The 15,667-nt window shown below is 47.3% G+C and overlaps 1 long non-coding RNA gene across 1 annotated transcript in view; it reads right to left on the bottom strand.

The window, feature by feature from the left end:
• Positions 1–3,449, bottom strand: part of LOC108521421 (uncharacterized) — a 4,156-nt gene extending 707 nt beyond the window's left edge. The window contains exons 1-2 of the long non-coding RNA XR_001883184.1: positions 2,427–3,449; positions 1,415–1,466 (exon numbers count right to left, since the gene is read on the bottom strand). This is a non-coding gene — a long non-coding RNA (uncharacterized LOC108521421). The remainder of the gene's footprint in view (positions 1–1,414; positions 1,467–2,426) is intronic.
• Between the last annotated feature and the right edge of the window lie 12,218 nt (positions 3,450–15,667).

Here is a 15,667-nt window from a genome sequence, read left to right as displayed (position 1 = left end):
AAAAAAAAAAAAAAAAAGACTCGAACTAAAATGAAACCAACATATATATATATAAAATTTCACTTAAACATGTCTGAAAAGAAGAAAGTACATGAAAGGAAGAGATGGTTATTCCTCTTCCCCTGAGCATTGCTGGGTCTGCATGTGATGCCCAGAGCTGCTCGCCACCTTTATATTGACCTCAGGTTGAAGCCAATGGCAAGAGGTGTGGAGCCATAAGACTCACAGGAAAGCAAAACTGAATGGACGCATGAGCCTGGAATGTCCCTGGGGAGATTCTTATATGAATTCATAAATCCTCTTATGATTTAAGCCATTTTATTGGGGTGTTCCCAATAGTAATAGTCAAAACCATCTAACTCATGCAGTAATGATTATGATTGTTTGTAAAGATCAAATAAGGTCATATAAGTGAATGCTCTTTGGGGACCTTGACACATAGTAAGGTTCTCACATCCAGTCACCATTTTCTATACTTATTCTGCAAAAACCTTCAGAGCTGGGCCATATGGGGACATTATGTGGAAGCTGGCAGATGCTGTGACCTCCAGGAGCTCAGGGAACACAAGGGGAGCCAGGATAAGCAAAAAGAGGAATTTAATGGCTCATGAACCTGGGATATCTAGGGCTGGGCTAGCCTCAGGTGTCACAGTCCCTGCTACTCAAATTATGGCAATAAACCTTTTCAATGTGTCTCAGGGCTCCTCTTTGTGAGCCAGTTTTATTCTTTCCTGCTGTGTAGAGTTTCCTCCATGCAGCAGGAGAAGAACATGGATTTCACAACCATAAACTTACATCATAGTGTCTGAGCAAGCCAAGAGGAAAGACAACGCTCCTTTTTCTCTGCCTTTGTTTACAAAATCCCAGGGAAGAAGGCTGATTGGCCTAGCTTTGTCAGGTGCCCTTATCTGTGCCAATCACTGTGGTCAGAGGGGTGGGATACCATGCTTGACCAAACAAATGTATGATATGTGGTTGTTTACATACATCATTTATGATAGCTAGATATAGATATCTGAAGAACAATATTATCACAAATTCAGAGGCAGGCGATGCACATGTGTATTATCTCAGTTTCTGTGGGTCAAGAATCTTGGAATGGCTGAGCTGGGCCCTCTGCAAGCCTGCAATCAAAGTGTGGGTCAGGACTGGGTCCTCATCTGGAAACTTGACTGAGGAAGGATCTACTTCCAAGCTCATGCAACTCTTGGCAGAATTCAGTTCCTTGCATTTACAGGACTGAAGGGCTCATTTTCTTGCTGGCTGTTAGCTGCCCTCAGTTTTACAGGCCACTCTCAGTTGGACCTGAAATGGCCACCTGCTTTATCAAAGCCAGCAAGAGTGTGAAACACTCCAGCAAGACAGGTGCTACAATCTTATCTATTTAATTATGTAACCAGGTACACAGACTCACCTGCATCCCATACCTTTGCTGTATTCTATTCATTAGGAGCAAGTTCCAGGTCCTGCCAAACAAAAAGGAGAAAAGGTTACACAAGGGCAAGAATACCAGAAAGTGGGGTCATCTATTTTTTTTATATCTACATATTCATAGTATTTGTTGTCCATCTGCTATGTGCTAATTATCCCCTTTAATGCTCACAACTCACTCTGAGATAGATGTTATTTTCCACATTTTACAGATAAGGAAATCGAGTCTCAAAGAAGTGAGGTGATCTACCAAAGATCACATATGTAATTACTGGCAAAGATGGATTTCAATCTAAGTCTATCTAACTGCAACACATCTCCTCTTTTCCTTATATCAAGATGCTAATGAGGCCAGGTGCAGTGGCTCATGCCTGTAATCCTGGCACTTTGGGAGGCCAAGGGGGTGGATCACTTGAGGCCAGGAGTTTGAGACCAGCCTGGCCAACACAGTGAACCCCATCTCTACTAAAAATACAAAAAATAGCTGGGCGTGGTGGTACGCACCTGTTGTTCCAGCTACTTGGGAGGCTGAGGCAGGAGAATCGCTTGAATCCAGGAGGTGGAGGTTGCAGTGAGCCTAGATCATGCCACTGCACTCCAGCCTGGATGACAGAGTGAGACTCCATCTCAAAAAAAAAAAAAAAGCTAATGAATAAACCGTCCTGGATGTTGTTTAGTGAAGCCAACTATCTCTGGGCTTGGACACAACTGCATGTCTTTCCTCACATTGGTGTCCCTGTAGCTGAGACTCTGGGTCCTTCCCCAGTCACACATGTGCCATTGAGTCCAAGTAAATAGCTATCAGTTATGTCCTTCCCCTGAGCCTGTATTTTTCTTTTCTTTGCTCCCATTTGGGTAGTCCACTCTGTACTCACTGCCATCCTGTTGGCATGGGGCTGTCCAGGAAATACAGGTATACTACCACCTTCCTGGCTTCTGCTTCTCAATGCCCAAGCCCCTAGAAAAATTCAAATTTGTGAGCAAAGACACAATACCTTGGACAAGCAGAGGAAGGAGAGGATTCTCCTTTCTCCAACACCCTTGGAATAGAGAAAAATTCTCCCAGGCTGGGGAGAGAAGAAAGGGGTGACAGAATGATTGGGTGTTATTGCCTTAATTTACAGACTGAGATTCACAAATCCTCAACTTTAAGGTGTGCTTCCAACCCACACCCCCTTCTCTGAGCCCTTCCTATCCCTCCTACAATGGGTTGTATATTTGTCAGGATGTCAGTCTGGTTGCTGCATGAAAAGACCCAAAAGAATAGGGCTTAAACACAAGTTTATTTTTCTTACATAAAAATCTGGGTGGATGGCGTAGTGCTGGAATCGTGGCCCATAATTATCAGGGACCCAGACTCTTTCTGTCTTGTTGCTCTGCCTTTGTTAACATGCAACTTCAATTTAATCTGCATGTCAGGGGGCAGGAAGAGAAAAGTGCTTCCTTCCTGGAGCCTGACTTAGGAAGTTGTGTACTCCACTTCCAGTCATTGGCCAGAATTTGATCATGTGATCACATGCTAGCTGCAAAGGAGTTTGGGAAATGTAGTTTTATATTGAGAGGCTACATGCCCCTTTATTCTACAAATAGATATGAAGGGTAGAATAGATAGAGTGGGACAATTAGCAGTCTCTACCAGTGGTCCTATGTGGTCCAGCCCTGTGGCCTTAGCTCTGATTCTTTGTTTAGGAGAGTTTCAGGCATAAAATCTTTTAATATGGTGGCTTTGCATCTGTTGGTGCCTTCAGGAAACAAGAAAAGAGTGGACAGGGGCCAAAAGCCATGTCCAAGTGTATCAGCAAGCAAGGAAAGGAGGGTCAGCATGGGGGTCCTGCTAGGTGTTCTGCACCCAAAGCAAGTTCCAAGGGTGACAGCCTTGTCCACTCTTACTGCTTGCCATCCTGATTGGCTGTGCTGTGCCCAGACCCCTCACTCTCGTTATCTCCTTTCCCAACTCAAAGAACAACTTTCCAACTTTTTTTTTTGGTGTGTAAGGTGAGACAGGGTTTCTAGGCTGAGGAAAAAATTATCTAGGTAGGATCTGGGTCTTCTACTCTTATAGCCCATGCTCAAAAAAAGGGAAGAATGCAGCAGGTGGTAGATTTAGGTCCTGTAAGTCCTGCATCAGAATTAATTCCCAAGCCCCTCAGTATGTCTGTTGTCTTAATTCACACGCCTGCCACCTACATTCACAGCCTGCATGTCGTTGACCTGGGTCAGTCCCAGAAAAGCCTCATAAGGGTCCATAAAGCGTATCTCTGCTTGCTAACCTCCACCTCATTCTCCCAGTGTAGCCAAAGTGAATGCATGCATTCATTCTTTCACTCATTCATTCAACAAGTAATGATCAATCTTGCAATGCGCCCAGCTTATCCCTTGGCAGATGGGGTCTCTTCCCTTTGGAACTGGGGAGACTGGCCAAATGGCACAAAGAAGTACACCATCATGGGTGCCTGTAATCCCAGCTACTTGGGAGGCTGAGACAAGGAGAATCTCTTGAACTAAGGAGGCAGAGTTTGCAGTGAACTGAGATCACGCCACTGCACTCCAGCCTGGGTGGCAGAGTGAGACTTTGTCTCAAAAAAACAAAAACAAAAACAAAAAAACCACACAAACATACAAACAAACAAAAAAGAAGTATAGCAACACAAACTTGATTACTGCTATGGAGAAAAAGTACAGGGTACAAAAAAGGCATGTGTAGCAATGAAGAAAATGGAATGGGATAGGGTGTGTAGAACATTCTAGGCATCAGGCACAGCCTATGCAAAGGCCCTGGGGCAAAACTGAGTGTGACTAATTCCTAGAATTAAATGAAACCCTGAGGTTGGTATCCCCAACAGCGAGGAGGGGAGTGGAGAATGCTGTTCCCGATCCTGTCACCCCTACTGCTTAAAACTCTTCAATGACTCATTGCCATTAGCTTTAGTATAGGATCCATATTTGCCCTTGGTTAGGTCCCTGCCTTCCCCTCTGGCCTCACCACTCCTGATCTGGATGTTCTGTTGCCTTCCAGACACTGGTGCCTCCATCCCCAATCCTTTGCCCGAGTAACTCCTACCGGTCCTTCAGGACTCAGCCTAGACATCACGGTCTCTAGAAAGCTGGACTGGATATTCTCCTGTTTGCCTCTTCAAATCTAAGTGCTCTCTGTAGGTTTTGCCAGGAGGGAGGGAAGTGAGGTCAGGGGCCTGCTCTGCAGTTAGCTGTGTGGCTGTGGGTAAGTTACTCAACTTCTCTGTACTTCAGTTTCTTCATGAGGTAAAATGGAGATAATAACTGCACTGACCTCATAGGATTATTGTGAAGGTTAAATGAATTAATAATACATGTAAAGTGCCTGGAGCTGTGCCTGGCACATAGAAGTGCCTTGTGTTTGCTGTTATTGGTCTTTAGTCTTCTCCTGTCCTGGACTGGGTACTATGTCATTGGTTTCAGTCTTGCCTCTCCTCACAGGGCTGGGGAACTTTAGGGAGTGCCTGGGCCTCCCTGCACTCCTGCCTCCTAGTACTTTGCCCAGTGGAAGTCATATGGTAACTGCCTAACCAGTTGGATTTGCTCTAAGAAGAATGAATTTCTGGCTATCTCCCATATGGAAGTAAACATGAACTCTGGCCTCTTCTCCCAGTTGGGGGATAAGGGGTTCTGATCTCTGAGATCTCTCTCCACACCCTGACTCCCAACACCACCCTGCACCCCAGCCTCCTGCCAGCTGGCAGCAGGGCACATCCCAATGGCCCTGGAATGGAACAGTGAGGGGCACTGGTGGTGAAGGCAGGGTGGGTGGTGAGGACGGTGGTCTTGTGAACACCTGTGGACAGGGGGATCTTCACATTCACAGGGAAACTGATAACCCAGGTAGGTCCAGTGGGAAGTGGCCAGGGTGGACAGGGCCCTCAAATCTGAGAAACGGAGTGGTTGGGGGTGCCACACCCAGGGAAGAGAGGAGGAGTCTTTCCATGCTGAAGGGGTACCTGGGGAGGAGAGAAGACCCTTTCTGAGTAGCCCAGGAGGCAGAGAAATGCATGCACTGCAGGTTCTGTGTCTGGACTGATAACAACCATTGTTCCTAATGACCTTTGTTCCTGAGCAATGTGTCCAAGTCTTGACACTGCTGTGTGCCACAGCCCCATGCTGACAGTGACTGCAGCACACACCGCAGCATGCTAATGCTAACCGTCCCAACAGTGCCCTCCCTCGGTCATCTTAGTCTTCTGCATCCTTAGTTCCTCATACAGAATTGGGGTTGGGGAACATCCAGTTCCTGTTTGCTGGTTGAAGGAAGGAATGAACCCATATGGTAGGGGCAGGGCAGAAGAGGCAGAGGAATCAGATAGAGCTGGGTTCAAAGTTCTGCTCCTCATCTCCTAGCTCTGTGGCGTTGGGCAAGTCGCTCAGCTTCTCTGAGCCTCAGTAGTCTTGTCTGTGAAATAGGATACCCAGTACTTACTTCTCTGCGTTGCTGTCAGGCTCTGTGTAAACAAAGGGTGGCACAGTGATTGGTGCCTGCCAAAAGGCTCAGGAAACAAAGCAAGAACTTTCTTCCAAGTCTCTGCTTGTCCCTGAATCTGTGTGTAGTGTGACTCACCCTTTCAGGACCCCATCTTTCTGGCACCTTTCTGGCACCTTTGAGTCCTCTGCTGCTCCCAAACTTCAAGCCTCAGCCTGTCCCACAAGGGAACAGACACAGGGTTCAGAGAGCTGCCCACCTTCACCTTGAGGGAGCCTGGAGCCTTTTGTCCAGCCCTCCCTCTGGGGGTCCTTGCCTCTCTACCCCATCCTTCATCTCAGCCAGCCCAAACGAACATCCCAGAGAACAATGCAAGCTGGAAGATGCTGGAATTGGTGGGAAAAAAGCCCCACGACGGTGAGGAATGAGTTCCTGAGGCCTGGGTTCCCCACACCCCCTGGGCCTGACTGCTCCCTGCAGAAGGGTCCCTGGTACCTTCTATTTTCCCAGCCAGGAGGCCACCGGTTCCCACATTACCACATGAATGGGGCACAAGCCCCCCTGTCCACTCGAGCAAACAATTTGGCTAGCAAATTGACATAATTACAAGAGACAGCGAGGGAAGAAAAACGCCCCCCACCCCCTTGGCCCCCCAGCGGGCGACTCCCGCAGAGTTCCTCTGGGTTTTGTGGGCCGGGCCCTCAGGGCTGATTAGAAACCTTGTGGCCTTTTCAAGAGCCCTAAGTGATTGGTCCCTTAATCTGATTACAATTTGCAGAGCCCCTCCAACCACCTCTGAAGGGCTGTTCTCAAGCGCCCTGCTAGACGATGTGCGAGTACACACACACACACACACACACACACACACACACACACACACGCTGAGCACCCACTTGGGCCTGCTGGGCGGGGGCTCTGCCACTTTCGTCCTCATGCCTCACTCCCTCAGTCAGGCACATCAGGTCCCATTCCCTGTGCCCCAAACCTCAGACACACAAAGGGCCTGACACTGCCCCTAATACATGGGGTTGCCCAACTTTAGAGGGTCCCACACAGATACAATGCCCAGGCCGGGGACTTATGTGTACACACACTCCTGTGAATGCATCTTCTTCTCATCTCCCATCCCTTCTCAGGGTGGCCGCCCTGAACATCCAGGGTTAGGCTGCCTGATCCCATCAAGGGCAGCCTCTCTCCCCAGCAGCAGTATTTCTGGGGCTCCTTGGGCTGCAGCTCCCATGGGATTAGGCCCAACAGGCTGCCTGGACACTGTTCAGGCACAGGCTGCCCAGGAACAGGACTTGGGCTGCTCCCCGCTTGGAAATTCAGCTCACAGGGACTTTAGTCAATGGCCTCAGCCCTCCACATCCAATTTGTATCTCTTAATCCCTGGGGCTGAGCCACAATGGCTCCTTTTCCTGTACTTGCTGGGGCTCTCATAGGCCCCAGCCTGGCCTCCCACCCCAAATAGAGCTCCCACTGGGCAGCAGCTCGGGATAGGAGTGGGGTGGGGGGCAAAGCAGGGGCCAAGGCAGAAGTGGACTGAAGTGGGGGCTCTGCCCTTGTTAACTGTTTCACCCTAGAAGATGCAAGTTGGGCGTGTGAATGAGGATAGGGAACGTGTGTAGGGCCTTCCAGAGTGACCCCCCAGCCTGCTGTAACCCCATCTTTTGTGCATCCCAGTCTGGAGGCCCTGGGAAAGGTATTGTCTACTTAGGAACCCCATCCTTTTGTCAGGTCATCCTAAATACCTGGAGCCTGGAGCCAGAGACCAGGGAACACGGAGTCCAGGTTCAGACACTGGAATCAGAAGGATCTGTGACCTTGACTGAGTAACTTATCTGATCTAGGCTTCAGTTTCCCCACGTGTAAGATGGGAATGCTGCAGCCTCTCTCTCTCTCAGGGTTGCTGGGAGGCTAAATGAACTGAGGCACATAAGACCCTCAGCACGGTGCCCAGCGCAGTCAGTGTTCCATGCCAGGCTGTGTCATTGTTCACAAGTCAAGAACAAAGAGGGGACTTGAAGTACAACCATCAAACACACCGATGGGGCAGTCTGTGTGCACCCCCTGTATCCCTGTGGAGAGAAACTCGGGCTCTGCAGGGCTAAGGAACTTCACTTTACAGTTGGGTTTTCCAGGAGGACCTTCTCAGTTGCCCACGTTTGTCAGATCTACCTGATTATGTGACCTAGTGCTGGTTTTGGAAAGAGGGGCCTCAACCCGGATCTCTCCCAGGGAGGTGAGGCAGGAGAATAGGGTCTGAAAGCAAGGAACCTAAGGCCAATGCATGCTGACTGGCCATCAGAGGCTACTGACTTTTCAATCCCTCCTTTGTCTGTGTGGCAGTCAAAAAATGAAAGTACCTCTGATTGGTCCTCTCCCACAACCAATCAGACTGGTCGTGGGCCTACTCTTCCCCTTCGGCAACCAATCAGACTGGCCGCAGGCCACTACTTCATTTGCATAGAGTGAACCAATGGGAAACTTCTAGAGGGTATTTAAACCCCAGAAAATTCTGTAACCCATGCTCTTAAACCACTTGCTCGAGGCTGCTCCCACCCTGTGGAGTGTACTTTTGTTTAAATTAAATCTTTGCTTTCTCTGCCTTGTTTTGTTTGTGTGTTTTGTCCAGTTCTTTGTTCAAAACGCCAAGAACCCGGGCAACTACCCTTAACTGGTAACATATGTTGGGGAGCCAGTCAGGAGGTAAGCCCAACGTTTAGGATTTATTTTTCTCTTTTTGCTCTTTCTCTCTTTTTCTCTCCAACTCAGGACCCTCGGTGGATAGCACCTATGCACAGAGGCAACTGCAGGTTTCTGGCCAGGGCTACTTTCTGGTGAAACCAAAAGGTTTCTATGTGGAAGCACCTAACCCCCACTTCCCGGCTTGGGTGAGGGACCAAGTCCTTTTCTTTTTCAGTCTCTGAGCGGCAGTTTCCTAGCAGCTCTTTAATAATTGAGGGCAACTGGCCAGGACCATTCTCCGGTGTTACCTGAAGGCCAAGGAGTGAATGGGGATAGCTGCCTGCCTGGAAGCAGGAAGGACTCTTTTCTGTCTTGTCCAGTTATCATCCCTGAACCCTCCATGTGATGCAGTTGGCAGTAGCAGCCCATCCAGGGTGAGCTTACGTTTCAGGCGACTTAAACCTTGTTTTCTTATGCTAAATTCTTCCCTTCTCCTACTCAACTGGCTAAGGACAAGTCAGAGGGTTTGGGCAGATGGTTTGTGGGTGTCATGTGGGGGGATTCATAAAAAGGAATTTATGTACAATTTAATCTCGCCTAAATTTAGAAAGTTAAATAATTGTTTTAAGTGGGATAGGAAAAAATCCAAAGGTTTGACTGAAAATTAATTTCTAGAAGTCAAGGCCTTCATCCAGGGACAAGAGGGAAAGTTCATAGTGGGCCATCAGTGGTAGAGGAAACCATTCCATAGCGGTGTCGGATCTAAGGTCAGAGATGTCCAATAGACTAAGATGGGGTCCTAAAGAAGGATGTCCCCCCCAGGACCCCAGTCAGGGCCCAGAATTTTTCCAGGGGGATGACCCGTGTAAAATTTGGGTCACCTAATGAGCCCTCCACTTTTCAAAGTCCTCTTCTCTTTTCCAGACCACTATGGGCAACTCTCCATCGATTCCACCTGATTCTTCTATGGGCAACTCTCCATCTATTTCACCTGATTCCCTGCTTGGCTACATCCTCCACCATTGAAATCAACTTGACCCTGACATTCTAAAGAGAAAATGTATGATTCTCTTTTTCTGCAATACTGTTTGGCCTCTTTATGAGCTGCTCAGCCTGGAACAGCGGGTGGTCAATAGTAGCCTTAATTATGACAGCATCCTGCAATTAGACCAATTTTGTAAAAGGCAGGGCACATGGTCAGAAATCCCACACATGCAGGCCTTCATGGCACTATACCAAAACCCAATAATCCCCTCAAAGGAAAGTCCAAATGCAGAACTAGATATAGACAACCCCTTTTTACAAGGGCCACCCCTCTCTCAGGGTGACAGAAACCACCCCCATATAACCCCTTGCCAAGTGCTCCTGAGGCTAAAACCAAAACACCGGGGACCCTACTAAGTCCCCCTCACACTTGGAGGAGAACACCATATTCAACTCTCCCGCCAGCCCTGCTACCCACTGGGGAAGTAGCAGGAGTGGAGGGGCCAGTCCTAGTGCAGGCCCCCTTCTCTGTAACTGATGTACAACAATGTAAGGAAAAGCAAGGAAGCTATTCCAAGAATCCCGGGAAATTTGCAGATGGGTTCCAAACTTTGACCTTAGCCTTTGATCTCTCATGGAGAGATGTTCAATTCATTCTAGCAACTTGTTGCACCCCTTTTGAAAAGGAATGAATCTTTGAGGCTGCCCATCAGGAAGCAGACAATTTATTTGCCCAAAACCCACAGGGCAATCACCTGGGCCCAGACATAGTCCCCACTACTGACCCTAATTGGGACTATAACACACTCGTGGGAATAAACAACTGGACTAAAGGTCTTGAGGCTCTCCTTGGAGGAATGAAAAAGGGAATAACTAAGGCAGTAAATTATGATAAAGTAAGTGAGGTTACACAGGGCAAGAAGGAAAATCCAGCCACGTTTTATGGCAGACTGAAGGAAGCCTTTAAAAAATATACTAATCTGGACTCTTCCTCTCCTGAAAGCAAAATATTAATGGCACATTTCATTCACCAATCCACCCCAAACATTAGACATAAGCTCCAAAAGCTACAGATGGGGCCACAAACTAATCACAATCAGCTTCTTGATATCACCTTTATGGTGTATAACAATCATGATCTGGTGGAAGGAAAAAAAAAAAGAGTAAAGAAAAATAGCAAGCCAAAATTATGGCAGCCATCATTGGCAATGCCCTGAATGCCCAAAAAGCATCCAAGGGAAACCCAAAGGGCCACAAGGATGATGCCAGAAAGGGCTCTTGCTTCAAGTGCAAGAAAGCTGGGAATTGGGCAAAGGACTGTATTCATCCCCCTCCAAGCCCCTGCTGAAAATGTGAGGGCACCAATTATGACCCCTGGCACTGGAAAATTGATTACCTTTGCTCCTACCGAGGAGCTCCATCAGGTAAAACTCTAGCTGTGCACAAGGAGGAATCAGATGAAGACTGAAGGGGCCCCAGGTCTTCCTCACTGCCCCTGTCTAGGAATATTGTAATTACTACTGAGAAGCCCCGGTAACTCTGTAGGTCATGGGCACCCAAATTAAGTTTCTTTTTGATACAAGGGCAAGTTACTCTGTTCTTACTGCTTATACAGGAAAACTTTCTTCCCCGTCTGCGAGTGTTATGGGAATGGAAAGAAAGCCACAAACAAGATTATTTACTCCTTCTTTGATTTGTTAATTTAAGAAACAAATCTTCCAACAGGAATTTCTAGTAGTACCAAGATGCCCAGTCCCCCTGTTGCAAAGAGATACTATGGTTAAAATAGGGGCACTACTACAATTTAAGCATCACCTAGTGAAATTGCTAATAGTAAAAAATATGGACTGTGCCCCTGACCACATTAATAAACAGGTTAACCCACTAGCATGGTATACTGGGAAACCAGGGAAGGCCAAAACAGCAGTGCCAGTCAAAATATGGCTTAAAGACCCTAGCTATTTTCCCAATTGAAAACAATACCCAATTAAGCTGCAAGCAAGAAAAGGCCTAGCGCCCATAGATGTGGTGTTACTTACCCATGGGCTCTTAAAACCTTGCAATTCTCCCTGCAATACTCCCATCTTACCCACTCTAAAGCTTTTGGGGGAATACCAGCTAGTATAGGGTATCAGAATAATTAATGAGGCTCTTATCTCTCTCCACCCACTGGTGGTGGAGCTATATACTCTCTTGGCTCAGGTGCCAGGGGATGCAAAATGGTTCTCAGTCCTACACATAAAAGATACTTTCTTTTTCATTCCTCTGGTCCCAGAGTCCCAATACCCTTTTGCCTTTGAATGGGAAAATCCTAATACCAGAGAAAAACAACAATACACTTGGACAGTGCTCCCCCAGGGCTTTCAGGATAGCCTCCACTTCTTTGCCCGACCCTTAGAGAGGGATCTGAGGGGTCTGAAACTGGGGGGCGGGAATATACTCCAGTATGTGGATCACCTTCTTGTGTCTAGCCCAACCCAAGAGGCTTCTGACCAAAATACTACAAAAACCTTACATTTCCTGGCTTACAGGTGATACAAAGTTCCAAAAAGAAGACTCAGATTACTCTCCAACAGGTCCACTATTTAGGGCATGTCTTAACACCTGGAACCTGGCAAGTGTCCCCAGAATGAGTGCAAGCCAGATGTGGTTTGCTCCCCCCCTCCCCACCCCAAGGAGCAGTTTCATTCTTTTTGGGGAATGTCTGGGTTTTGTGGAATATGGGTACCAAATTTAGGGCTCATGGCAAAGCCACTGTGTGAAGCAACAAGGAGGCCTGAAAATGAGCTAATAGAATGGACCCTGGAAATGAGAGAAGGCTTTGCAAGCTGAAATAAGCCCTTACCCAGGCTACAGCTCTTGGGATCCCAGACCTAACTAAGCCCTACCCTTGTATGTAGCAGAGACGAATGGCATAGCTGTGGGAATGCTAGTCCAGAAATAGGATCAGAACCCAGACCAAACGCCTACTTTTCAAAGAAGTTGGAGAGAGTGGCCTCGGGATGGCCAAATTGCCTGTGGGCAACAGCAGCCACTGCTATGTTAGTGGAGGAAACCACTAAAATCACCCTGAGCCAATCACTGGAAGTTCTAACCCCCGATCAGGTAAAGTCGGTCTTAGAGATAAAGGGATACATCTGGATGATGGGGGAAAGGTTAACCAAATACCAGGCCATGCTCCTAGATAATCCAGATGTAACCCTTAAAACCTGTAACACTTTGAATCCAGCTTCATTAATACCCATAGGCCCAATAACAAATCATTCCTGCTAGCCAGTCATTGCACACACATATGTTAGCTGGCCTAAATTAAAAGATCAGCCTCTCCCAGATTCTGAGGACTTGTTCACAGATGGCAGTTCTGTGTCAAATGCAGAGCACTGAGTTGCGTATGCAATAGTCAATCACATCACCATTATCTAAGCCCAGCCACTGCCCCTTGGCACATCAGCACAAAAGGCTGAAATCATTGCTCCTACCCGAGCATTAATGTTGAGACAAAAGAAAAAGCTTAACATCTATACAGATTCTACATATGGCATTCCTTGTGGTTCATGTTTATGCTACAATCTAGAAAGAAAGGGGACTACTAGCTAGCAAACACTCCCCCACAAAGCATGGGCCTGAAATTCTTCAGTTATTGGAAGCAATACACCTGCCAAAGGCCATGGCTATAATCCACCATAGGGGGCATCTAAGGGACTTAACCCCTATAGCACAAGGGAACAGAAAGGCTGATAGAGAAGCCAAAGCCCACATCCCTCAGGGTACAATCCCAACAGATCCTAGCACTGATTCCTTTCTATGATTCCCAATGGATCCTGAACACACACTACAGGAAGAACAGTTAATAAAGGAGCAAGGGCAGGGGGGCAAAAAAAAAAAAAAAAAAAAAAGGATCCTGGTGGTATATGGGATCAAAATTACATCTCCCTCAAACAGCCCAATGGAGAATTATAAAAACCCTGGGTGACTCCTTCCATAGGGGGAGAGATGCCACCCTGGCCATGGTTAACAGGCTCTTCATTGGGCCTCACTTAGATTCGGTGGTTAAGCAGGTCTGTCATGCCTGCTCACTGTGTGCACTTAACCCAGGAAACAAAATGCCTCCTCTAATAGAACCAGTCCAGAGGAGAGGAACTTACCCAGGGGAAGACTGGCGATTAGACTTCACTCATATGCCAGCTTGCAGAGGATACAAGTTTTTGTCAGTGCTAATAGATATCTTTACTGGTTGGGTCGAAGCTTACCCTACCAGAACAGAGAAGGCTGATGAGGCTATAAAGTTTCTCTTAAAAGAATCCCCTGGTTTGGGTTACCTCAGAGCCTCCAAAGTGATAATGGCACATCTTTTATCTCCCAAATAACTCAAGGGGTTGCTAAGGCTCTTGGATTCAAATACTATTTACATTCAGCGTGGAGGCCTCAATCCTCCAGGACAGTAGAAAGGGCTAACCAAACTCTAAAATGAGCGTTAGCTAAACTATGTCAGGAAACATAAAAAACTTGGGTCAGTTTACTGCCTCTAGCCCTCTTAAGAATCCATTATACCCCTAGAGCAAAAATTAAAATAACCCCCTATGAAATGTTATATGGAAAGCCATTCTTACCTAATGATCTAATTACTGATCCAGAAACAGCTGGTTTAGTAAAATACCTAGTTAAGATAATTTCAGCAGGCTTTGCAAAAGTTTGGAACTCAAAGGCTCCCCATACTGGGAACTAATCAGCAACCTAAAATCAGGCTAAGGGATAAGGCACTTGTTAACACATGGAAGGAAGGATCACCTGCTCAACAATTGCAACCCCAATGGAAGGAACCATTTTCAGTGGTACTGGCTATGCCTTCTACGGTCAAAGTACTAGGATTAGATACTTGGATACATGTTTCAAGGATCAAGTCTGTGATACCTGAAGCCCCGGACCAGGAGCCTGAAGCTCCCATCAGACAGCCAAAAGACAAGTAAATGCCTACCAACTTTCCTTGGTGTTTTTGTTGCATAGTTACTGTAGGCTGGATAATAGCAGCCATGTTCTCAGATTTTTTGCAGTTTAATTGCTTTCTTTCAAATGATTGGAATCACTTCCTTTGTAGTAATTAAGCAGACTGTTGTAATTCATTCCTATAACAAACATTCCTGAAAGCATAGGTATCCACCCCCTGAAGTTCCCATTAAATCTTTTAACGAAATTCATTTCCTCTCACCTAGAGACCATCAAGCTTCAGATGATCCTGTGACAAGGTTTTCAGCCTGTTCCAAATGAAGACACCACCCCTGGCCATCAAGAAACTACCCTGTCTCCACTTGATAGATCAGGGCGGGAGTTCAGTGATCCCCAGTAGGTAGGGACTGCGCCTCAAGTCAGTGTGACACAGTTACAGAAGAAAGACCATCAGTCCATCTGTCTCCTATAAAAATTTCTGGGGATCATTTCTCTCAGGCGGGAAATGAGGCAGGAGAATAGGGTCTGGAGGCAGGGAACCTAAGGCTGATGCATGCTGACTGGATATCAGAGGCTACTCCCTTTCAATCCCTCCTTTTTCTGCCTGGCAGTTGCTGCCTGGCAGTTGGAAATAAAAGTACCTCGGATTGGTCCTCTTCTGCAACCAATCAGACTGGTCGCGGGCCACTACTTTATGTGCATAGAGTGAACCAATGGGAAACTCCTGGAGAGGATTTAAAGCCCAGAAAATTCTGTAGCCCAGGCTCTTGAGCTGCTTGCTGGAGCCCACTCCCACCCTGTGGAGTGTACTTTCGTTTAAAATAAATCTCTGCTTTTGCTGCCTTACTTTGTGCATTTTGTCCAATTCTTTGTTCAAAACGCCAAGCACTTGGACAACTATCCTCAACCAGTAACAGATGCGCTGGTCATAGGCTCTGGGTGCAGCCTGCACATGGCCCAGCCAGCGCTGGCCCCCTGCCCTCCCTGTGCAGCCCGCAGGACCCAGGTCATGTGATCAGGAGGAGGGGTGAGCCCCAGAGCCCTAAAAGCCTGGCCCTGGGTTGGGCCCAATACTGTTGGCCTGGTGGTGCCCGGGATTGGGGTGGGGATTGGTGGGAAGTGGGCTTCAGGAACCCCCCCCAAAACCCCCTGGCATCCCCGGCCACATCA

This window comes from Rhinopithecus bieti, unplaced genomic scaffold (assembly GCF_001698545.2).
Source record: "Rhinopithecus bieti isolate Rb0 unplaced genomic scaffold, ASM169854v2 scaffold_57534, whole genome shotgun sequence".
In the NCBI taxonomy this organism is placed as follows: Eukaryota; Metazoa; Chordata; class Mammalia; order Primates; family Cercopithecidae; genus Rhinopithecus; species Rhinopithecus bieti.
The sequence above is the reverse complement of the archived record's forward strand: the minus strand, read 5'-3'. Positions and strand labels throughout refer to the sequence as shown.